Raw genomic sequence first — 10,960 nt, 5'->3', positions numbered from 1 at the left:
GAAGCTGATTTAGGAATAAGGAGAGGGTCACTGAAGCACTAAAGCTGATTTAGAAATAAGGAGAGACTCACTGAAGCACTGAAGCTGATTTAGGAATAAGGAGAGACTCACTGAAGCACTGAAGCTGATTTGGGAATAAGGAGAAACTCACTGAAGCACTGAAGCTGATTTGGGAATAAGGAGAGGGTCACTGAAGCATTAAAGCTGATTTAGGAATAAGGAGAGACTCACTGAAGCACTAAAGCTGATTTAGGAATAAGGAGAGAGTCACTGAAACACTTAAGCTGATTTAGGAATAAGGAGAGAGTCACTGAAACACTTAAGCTGATTTAGGAATAAGGAGAAGAGAGTCACTGAAGCACTAAAACTGATTTAGAAATAAGGAGAGACTCACTGAAGCCCTATACCTGATTTACGAATAAGGAGAGACTCACTGAAGCACTGAAGCTGATTTGGGAATAAGGAGAGGGTCACTGAAGCATTAAAGCTGATTTAGGATTAAGGAGAGACTCACTGAAGCACTTAAGCTGATTTAGGAATAAGAAGAGGGTCACTGAAACACTTAAGCTGATTTAGGAATAAGGAGAAGAGAGTCACTGACGCTCTGAAGTTGATTTAGGAATAAGGAGAAAGTCACTGAAACACTTAAGCTGATTTAGGAATAAGGAGAGACTCACTGAAGCACTAAAGCTGATTTAGAAATAAGGAGAGTGTCACTGAAGCACTAAAACTGATTTAGAAATAAGGAGAGACTCACTGAAGCACTAAGCTGATTTAGAAATAAGGTGAGACTCACTGAAGCACTAACGCTGATTTAGGAATAAGAAGAGACTCACTGAAACACTTAAGCTGATTTAGGAATAAGGAGAGGGTCACTGAAACACTAAAGCTGATTTACGGAATAAGGAGAGACTCACTGAAGCACTAAAGCTGATTTAGGAATAAGGAGAGAGTCACTGAAGCTCTAAAGCTGATTTAGGAATAAGGAGAGACTCACTGAAGCACTTAAGCTGATTTAGAAATAAGGAGAGACTCACCGAAGCACTAAAGCTGATTTAGGAATAAGGAGAGGGTCACCGAAGCACTAAAGCTTATTTAGGAATAAGGAGAGAGTCACCGAAGCACTAAAGCTGATTTAGGAGTAAGGAGAGACTCGCTGAAGCACTAAAGCTGATTAAGGAATAAGGAGAGGGTCGCTGAAGCACTAAAGCTGATTTAGAAATAAGGAGAGACTCACTGAAGCACTAAAGCTGATTTAGGAATAAGGAGAGACTCGCTGAAGCACTAAAGCTGATTTAGGAATAAGGAGAGACTCACTGAAGCACTAAAGCTGATTTAGAAATAAGGAGAGACTCACTGAAGCACTAAAGCTGATTTAGAAATAAGGAGAGACTCACTGAAGCACTAAAGCTGATTTAGGAATAAGGAGAGGGTCACTGAAGCACTAAAGCTGATTTAGGAATAAGGAGAGAGTCACTGAAGCACTAAAGCTGATTTAGGAATAAGGAGAGGGTCACTGAAGCACTAAAGCTGATTTAGGAATAAGGAGAGACTCACTGAAACACTTAAGCTGATTTAGGAATAAGGAGAGACTCACTGAAGCACTAAAGCTGATTTAGGAATAGGGAGAAGAGAGCCACTGAAACACTTAAGCTGATTTAGGAATACAGATGTTTTATTGCAAAACTTTAATAATAACTAAATCAATATGTTTATAGTATAGTTCATTTAATTTTATTTTTTCTCTGGTTTATTAATTTAAACTATTTTTAAATCTGAAAATTATATATTATTTATCAGTAGTAGCACGAATATAAGACGTTTAAGGCATGTTGTTTTAACCATGATAGGAAGTGACCTAGATTTAAACCATATGTTAGTAAAAGTGACCTATTGACCATAAATAACCAGTGCTGATACTTTATTCTTATTTTATCATTACAGAAAATTAATAAAATATTAAGGCATATTGTACAAAATAAAATATCATGAAATGAAGCATAAACATTGATAGTTTCTAGCTTAATGCGTAGAAACAAAATAGACAACGCTCTGATGCTGAAGCTATCATGATATATCTACTAGACAATGCAAGAATGCAAAGTCCAGCTACCAAAAATCCGAGGCTAAATGCTCAAGGAATTATCGACGTAATGATGATGATGATTAAAAAGAAAACCAGACTAAGAATCCAATGCACGTGCAGGAGAATACATTATTATAACACTGAAATTTTGTCTTCAAAAATAACATTTGTACTGCGTAAATATAATGTTTCATCCTTCATTGAATAGTTATGTAACGGACACGGGTTGATAGGTTTGGATCGGGCAACTTGTGCAACGCAATGGTTATCCATTCAAGAAAATAACTGCACTTACTCAATAAAAATCAGTGGGTTGTAGAGGATCATGTCTGTTTCAACAGACCCAGATGTTAGAGGTTTGTAGAAAGTGATCCATAAATATAAATGCACCAATGTTTGACAACTGTAAGCACTGTGGTATGACTGATCACCAGGCAAACAAATGTTTTTATAAAACAAAATGTGCTACATTTGCAAGAAAACGGGACATAAGCAGAAGTTATAGCTTTTACATGCCGACTGAAAATATCATTAATTAATTTCTCAAGAGAAAATAAACTTTATTTTGTCAGTATGACACGAATATAAGAAGCGACAGACTCATAGTCACATAGCAAGACAGCTAATATCAGTATTTTGGTCATTAATCAATGTACAGTCTGTATCGTATATTGGTAACAACGATCTAATAACATTTATCTTTTACCTGTCTACTTACCTTCAGGTATTGCTTCCAAATAACGTATTCTAACTACTTTACCCAATACCAGCATAAACTTCTATTGTCCACATGCATGTATATACTCAATGTATTAGTATAAATAACTGCCCGATTCGGAAGGGCAACATACCGGTAGTTATTGCTGTAAGTATCATCCAATGTACACTTAAATGCAGCACAGTCTAATAATAACAATAATCATCATCATCATCATCATCATCACCACTTTTACTTAGCGTGTACAAGCATGATAAATAATGTAAATGAATCATCGTCGTCGTCATCATCATCATCATCATCATCATCATCATCACCACTTTTACTTAGCGTGTACAAGCATGATAAATAATGTAAATGAATCATCGTCGTCGTCATCATCATCATCATCATCATCATCATCATCACCACTTTTACTTAGCGTGTACAAGCATGATAAATAATGTAAATGAATCATCGTCGTCATCATCATCATCATCATCATCATCATCATCATCACCACTTTTACTTAGCGTGTACAAGCATGATAAATAATGTAAATGAATCATCGTCGTCGTCATCATCATCATCATCATCATCATCATCAAAGTCCAACAAAATGATGAAAGGGAACAATTAACAAATATCAATATTATATTTCTTTTTGTAGCAACAGCAGTAATGAAAATAATAATAATAGTGATCATCATCAAAAGTTCCGTTCCAACATCAACATACGAACCGTATTGACCACAATAAAGCTACAAAATATATTCTAGTATACTTGGTATTATCGCCATCAGCTACAACAACAACAAGGCCGTAATTGACAGCATAACATATCATCATCACTTTCAAAATATTCAACTGATAATAGCAACAACCAGGGAAGAATTCATTCTTTCATTTTTTTTTAATTAAACTGTCAACAAATCTTCATTTATTTGTTAAACTTTTTATTTGTAATTTGTATATTCAAACGTCAGTAGCGAAACAAATAAAACGTTTACAATATTGTTCATGTAATCCCAGTAAGTATTCCTACATTTCTTTTGAATAAGTGCTTTTACTTTTTTTAAGTCTAGAGTAAAGGGAAGCATTTTTTTGTTTTCTTGAACTTACAATAAAGTCTGTCACGTTTACGCTTGAGTTTCTTTATATCAGAATTTAGCCATGGGAGGTGCTGTTTACCTGAAACGGTCTTACTCGGAAAATGAGAAGCAATAAGAGAATTTAGCTTTTCTTTGAAGCTGTTCCACAGTTCATGAACATTCATGTTATGAAGATTATTTTCATTCGCAAAATTCTTCAGGCCTTGTTTTAACTCAGTCCAGTTTGCATTGTCAAACAATAAGATATTACGTTTGTTTTACTTTTCGATTTATTCTAGCCTATGATCGAAAGTCAACTAAAGAAATGTAATGGTCACTAAAACCTGGAATGACTTTCACAGTTTTTGCAAGTGTAGGGTTTGACAAAAGAACAAGATCAAGACAATTACTAACTGTATCAGTGATCCTAGTTGGCTCATTAATTAACTGTTCAAAAGAGTAAGAGTCTAAAAATTCAAGTAATTTGTGATATTCAGGATGAGAAGCTCCAGAATTTACTGATTTTGAATCCCAATCAATGACACCCAGGTTAAAATCTCTTTTTACAGCTGCTTTTCCCATGTTTTACTTATATTTTGTTTGTCAGAAAATAGCTCTTGAGCAAATGTTATTTTGTTGTTTTTTGGCATCCGACGGAAAATAAAGTTTCTTGTATCTTGTATCTTGTGTTAGATATAAGACAAGAGCAGTAAAATCAGGTTAGAAACACACCTATCTACAACTATTTTCATGTATGCAAACAAGGTGATAACAGTGTATAAAAAGGGTTTTAATAGGTGTAGGTCTCTATTTTAAAGATGGTGACAGTAACTACCATCCAAACAGACTCTTCCATGCGTTAAATACTACATATTATCTGTATTCGCTAAGACATATCAATGTAACAGACTACATCTCATCTACATCTACATCTTTATCTTTCACCCAACCGTCGACTTCCGACTATCACTGGGCGGCGCTGTCAGAGAAACGGTTGTTAAAGAAATGATATGTTACAATGTTAAAAGAATAAAAGCTAAAACAGACAGTATGCTACAGTTAAAATGGGACAGAGGCAATAGAATTACATACTGACCACCGCCAGCCTCTCACTAAAGATACTGAGACTGGGGCTAGATTTAACATGAGTTGGTAGGGAGTTCCAGAGTCGGATGGTCCTTGGGAAGTAGGAGTTAGAAAAGTACTGAGTGTGAGACATGGGGATTAAGTAATTTAGGTTTCTAGTTGGAATAAGATGAGATTGGACGACTGCAACTGTCTGGGTCCTTATTTTATAAAACATTACTAATGAATTGTGTAACCTTCTATGTTGGAGAGTATTCTAAAGTTTTCAGCATTTGTGTAACACTACTGGTGTAACTGTAGTCATACATGACGTACCTAGCAGCTGACCTTTGGACATTTTCGACTTTGCTAGTGAGGGTTTTTTGCCAAGGATGCCAGACGCTTGAACAGTACTCAAGTTGAGGGCGGACATAGGTGTTATAGGCAGCAATTTTGATCTTTTTATTGTCAGTTTTGACATTTCGTTGTATGAAGCGAAGAGTGGAAGTTGCTTTGGAAGTGATATTGTCAATGTGTTTGGATCAGTTTAGATCTTTGGAAATGGTTATGCCTAGGTATTTAGCTGCCTCACAAGTGTTTAACTCTATATTGCGAAGTTTGTAGGGGAAGACCACAGGATTTTTCTTTCTAAAGATTCTAAGGACTTCACACTTGTCTGGGTTGAACTCCATGGACCATGTCTTCTCCCAGGTTTCTAAGCTAATGAGGTCTTGTTGCAGAGATATACCATCTGAAATGGAGTTGATGGTAACTAAGGTATATTATGGTGTCACCTGCAAACATTCTTACGTTATATATCTGGTAACTCATTGATATATACCAGGAAGAGACAGGCCCAAGAACAGACCCCTGGGGAACTCCAGACAGTACAGGAAGTTCACTGGAAAAATGACCATCAACAGTGACTTTCTGGGATCGGTTGGACAGGAAAGATTTGACCCATTTGTTAATTTGTGGGTTGACACCAATGCTTTGTAGTTTATAAATTAGTCTTATGTGATCGACCTTGTCAAACGCCCTGGAAAAGTCCATGACAATAACATCTGTTTGTTGATCCTGTTCAGTGTTATTGTAAAGTCCCTGAGTGAAATTAATGAGCTGAGTCTCACAACTGTGACCTGACCTAAAGCCGTGCTGGAACTGGCTAAGTAGCTTATGCTTGTCAAAATAGGTCATAAGATTGGAAACAACAATGTGTTCAAGGAGTTTAGAAGCAATGCAAGTTAGGGAAATTGGACGATAGTTACTAGGTTTAGACTTGAGACCTTTTTTAAATACGGGGGCTACGGTGGCTTTTTCCAATCACTGGGTACTAGGCCAGATTCGAGAGATAACCTGTACATATGGGCAAGTACATGAGCAATTTCATGGTGGAGTTCTTTTAGGATGCGCGGGGATAATTCATCAGGTCCTGAGGCTTTATGTGGGGATAGGCCATGGAGCAGTTTTTCCACACCTTCAATGGTGACCTGAATTTTATTCATCTTGGAGACTGGGGATGAGAGGACGTTGGAACATATACGCTTCAGACTAAGGGGCTGGGGAGGGGAAAAGACAGATTCAAATTGTTTGTTTAAGATAGTAGCCTTTTGGACAATCTAATGGCTTAAAGTCATTAAAGTACCTTAACTGTTCTACCCTTCAACCAGGGAAACCCCACCCTCTTTTACAAATCGAAGCTAAGTCCACAAATGATGCAAACAGATCTGTATTGAAACTCAAATTCATGACTGGAACATACATTCTGCAAAGTAATAGGGCAGCATTCAACCAAAATGTAGTTGATCCTCTATGTAATCTTTGTCGTTCTGGAAACGATACAATGAAACATTTCTTGTTATACTGTGAAACTCTTTCTTAGGCCTAAAAAAATTGCTTGTTTCCAGTGACATGGCCAAAAAAATAGGGTAGGTAGGTAGGTATTTTTTTTTTTTTAACCTAACACCATCATAGTTTCAAACAGGGAGATTATAAACCTTATAAACATGCATCCTATTGTTATGTTTGATTTACACCTGAATGTACAATGCCTTTGATGATGTTTTAGCAATATAAAATGCCATTTGATTGTGTATTTTAATATTACGAAATAAATGCTTGATTTACATGTTTGCGTTTTGTTGTTTTTTGTTGTTGTTTTTTCATTTCCAGGTTAGCCCGTCCGATTAGCTCAGTAGGTAGAGCAGTCGATCTACGGATTGAGTGGTCATAAGATCGTTGTGTCCTATATCATTCATTCTCCGCCGCTATTTTATGTGGAGAAGTTGGCAATTACTTCCGGAGAACAGGGTTTATATTTGATTAAACATGAAACTTGAATGAAATATTGCTGTGGATTCTCTCATCACCCCCTGTCCCAATCTAAAATTCTGGATTAACTGGAAATGCCAGACAATGGAGTTTTGACTGGTATGCCCAAATTGTGAATTAATAAAGCTACAAGTGGTTGTTTAAGGTCTTACTACTACAAATCCCATCTAAAAACTGACTTTTCATGACTCTGCAGGCCTCGACCTTGACTTTTTTCAGCAGGTCCGCCAACAGCTAAAATCTAGTAGACCTGCTCAGACTTTAGTGGACCTCCAATTCTATCACATAAATTGTGATGTTGTAGACGTCATAACTTCATATGACTCAAATAAACAGGACTTATTTCTAAAATAATTAAAAATGGAAGAATGTAGCAATCTGTTGTCCCTAAAAATAATTATTTTGAAAAGTGTCCCAAAATATGGACACAATATTCATCATCCACTCGAACCGTGTTGAAAGTGAAAAGAAAACATTAACATTTATCAGTAATTATTCAGGTGATAAACTAAGTAATTGGCCTTGTTTTCATCATCAATTAACAAAAAAACTAAAAGAAGTGTGTCGGTTATTTTGGCATCTGAAGCGGAGATCAAAGCGGTATAGTTGCCCGAGATTGTCATGGCATTACGTCATGTTTTCGCGCCATGTGAAACATCACTGTCTGATCGTACTTTCTCGATTCCTTAAATTGAGAAGAAATCAATAAAAAAAGTTTTTTCTTTAATCTTTTAAAAGCGAATGTGCAATATCCCGAATAAACTGACATGTAAATGTGTCAAACCGTGAACAATGATAGCGGATATCCTACCTCTATGACCTATTTGCCCTCAAGAAATTTACATTATTGTTCGAGAAGAATATCTAACAAAGTGTTGTGTCAAAAAATACATGTACAAAGAATCATTTAAAATTATTAAAAACCGCAACAACATCATACTGCTTTATTTTAAAACCACATTTCTATTTACGTACACGAGGTCACGTAACCTATTCTGCCGCGCTAACAGAAATCTGTTTGCCGAAAATCGTTTTACTCCATGTATTTAAATTGCTGCCGCCTTTTCATTATTTAAGATCTTTTAATTGTGTTTTTTGTACTTTCTGGTCAAAAGTCTGAATTTTATTACCATAGTATGTACCGTTTATTTACTTTAAGAAAGAAATAAATAATCAAGATCGCGCTGTTTGAAATTTTACAAAACATTATATGAAAATTTGATCGTTTTCAAAGAATTTTGCCTACATTCCTGTCGATATCTTATTAAAATTGTTAAGGAATTCAAACTGTATTAGTTCTCAAGCGGTGTTGAAAATTTGAAGCGATTATATTAAAAAATGAATGCACTATGCGCGTTTTTTGTGTCAAAAGTAACCGCGATGTAAAATAGATATTACGATAGGGCGCACGTGCTTGTGGAATGGAAAATTACCAGCATGACGTTTTGATATTTTTACGATTCGCGGGTAAATTCCAGTCAATCCAGGTAATTTTGCCTGATGTAATTTCTCATTTTGGTAAAGTTACCACGTAAAAACCATTCGCCCGATCGGCGGAGTAGTCCATTCGTGCTATCCTGACTTTAACTCGCCAATGCTTACAACTGTGTAATGCCGTCAACTTTGGTTTTGTGAATTCGCCGATATGGGTACAATTTTTTCCCCTATTTTTCATTTTTAAGGGTTATAATTTATTTGCAGACCGCGACTTTTGATAGTGGACCTGCCGATATTTTGGTTGCGTCGGTCCAACGGTCCATTGCTAAGGTCGAGGCCTGCATCATATTGCTATATTTGATGTTTAGTGTGCAGATAAGTTGAACATATACGGCACGATTTTTATTGCTCGGCGTCACAAAAATATGAGGCCCGATTTTACCGCTAAAAAAGTTTAGGGTCGGCGGCAAAAAAATAGGGTAGGTCGGGCCACCGGAAACAAACAATTTTTTTTACGCCTTATGCGAGAATACCTGCATTGAACGATATCTTATACGAACTGTCTGCAATCAGTGAACTCAACTGGATTCACCTGGAGGATTTTCAAAAAGTTTCTTTGATAATTGACTGTTCGAGAGTGTTGAATGTTGACAAATATGACAAGAAGGCTATACAGAAACTCTGTGATCTTGAATCAAGTTGTAAAAAATTAATGTTCAGACTTCATACTGAAAGATATAGACATTTGAATTTGAAGAATAAGCTTGTATAAATTTAATCAGTTCGGCACGAGACTACCCCAAAATTTTTAGAACATTTGATAGACTTACAAGCTATGCATCCCAAGAACTCAGAATAGCAGGTTGAATAATCTGCTTAGTATAAACATAAAAATACATATTAGTGTAAATAATAAGTATACTACTATTCACTTGGTGGAGGATTTGACGCATTACATGCGGTTCGCCTCTTAAGGCGGAAAAGACAAAGAAAAAGAAGAAGAAGATGGGGTCTGTGTAGGTAAGACCATCTGATTTGAGGGGGGCGATGCCGAAATTTTCTTTTTTGTTGTGCTTGATGAAGCTGTAAAACTTTTTGTTTTTACCAGGTTGTAAATCATCCAGGCCTACAGACACTTAATAGAAAAATGGCGCGAAAAAAAAATGGTAATCGCATGATGGCGGATACAAATAGTCCTCAGTTTTTTTTTTTTTTTTGTTTTTTTTTTTTTTTTTTTTTTTTTGCTCTGTAGAGCTATTTTCCTTATTTTCTTTGCAATTATTTTGCTAAAATCACATGACAGATCTATCTTGACGTGTAGGTAGCATTTTCATAATGAAATAACAACATGACAAAATTTTTCATGGAAACTTAGATCATACACCACCAGTATAATTTGGGGTCTCATTTTTTAGCTGATTTTGCAGTTTGTGTGTTTGACTGAAATTATTTTTCTTGCATCAAACATGACCCCCACTTTTCTTTTGATTTTTACTTAGCACTGACAATATTCTTCAGGAAAATGTAAGTTACAGACATTTAAAATGGGTCCTGATGTGTGCTGCAGTCATTGGAAATAGATCAATTTTATATAGAATAAAGAACAACAGTTATTTAGTGTGTTATAACCTATAAGATGACATTGGTAAAAAATGAAATCTGGCCAGATGATGGTAGAAATGGGCTACTTTGTATAGAATTTGATAGAAAATGACAAATTAATTGCAATTTTGTTGAAAATGAGGATAAAACCCAAAAATATCATGTTTTCACTGTTTTGAGTGTATTTTTTTAAAAAAAAAAAAACTGCATATTTATAGCCTACTGATTGCTATTTTCTGGCCATCAGAGGTAAAAGTGAACATAGTTAACAGTTTAAATGTGTAATTTGCATGCAGATCAGAGTAGAAAATGTCAAAACAGGGCAAAACAAGGCTGCATTTAGGGTAACTGCTTCAAAATTATGTCGTGACAGCTATTTTTGACAAAATCTGATGCTTTGTCTTATGGTACTGAAAATGCCATAAAAACTTGGAAACTGTTGATATCAAGCTAAAACCTTGTTTTTTTTTTCATGCATGTGGGTTTCTTGTACATTTCAAATGAAACTGGCACAGTGTTTTCATGGAAGCTTAGATCATACACCACCAGTATAATTTGGGGTCTCATTTTTTAGCTGATTTTGCAGTTTGTGTGTTTGACTGAAATTATTTTTCTTGCATCAAACATGACCCCCACTTTTCTCTTGATTTT

Source organism: Mercenaria mercenaria, chromosome 12 (genome assembly GCF_021730395.1).
Source record: "Mercenaria mercenaria strain notata chromosome 12, MADL_Memer_1, whole genome shotgun sequence".
Classification (NCBI taxonomy): Eukaryota; Metazoa; Mollusca; class Bivalvia; order Venerida; family Veneridae; genus Mercenaria; species Mercenaria mercenaria.
The sequence above is the reverse complement of the archived record's forward strand: the minus strand, read 5'-3'. Positions refer to the sequence as shown.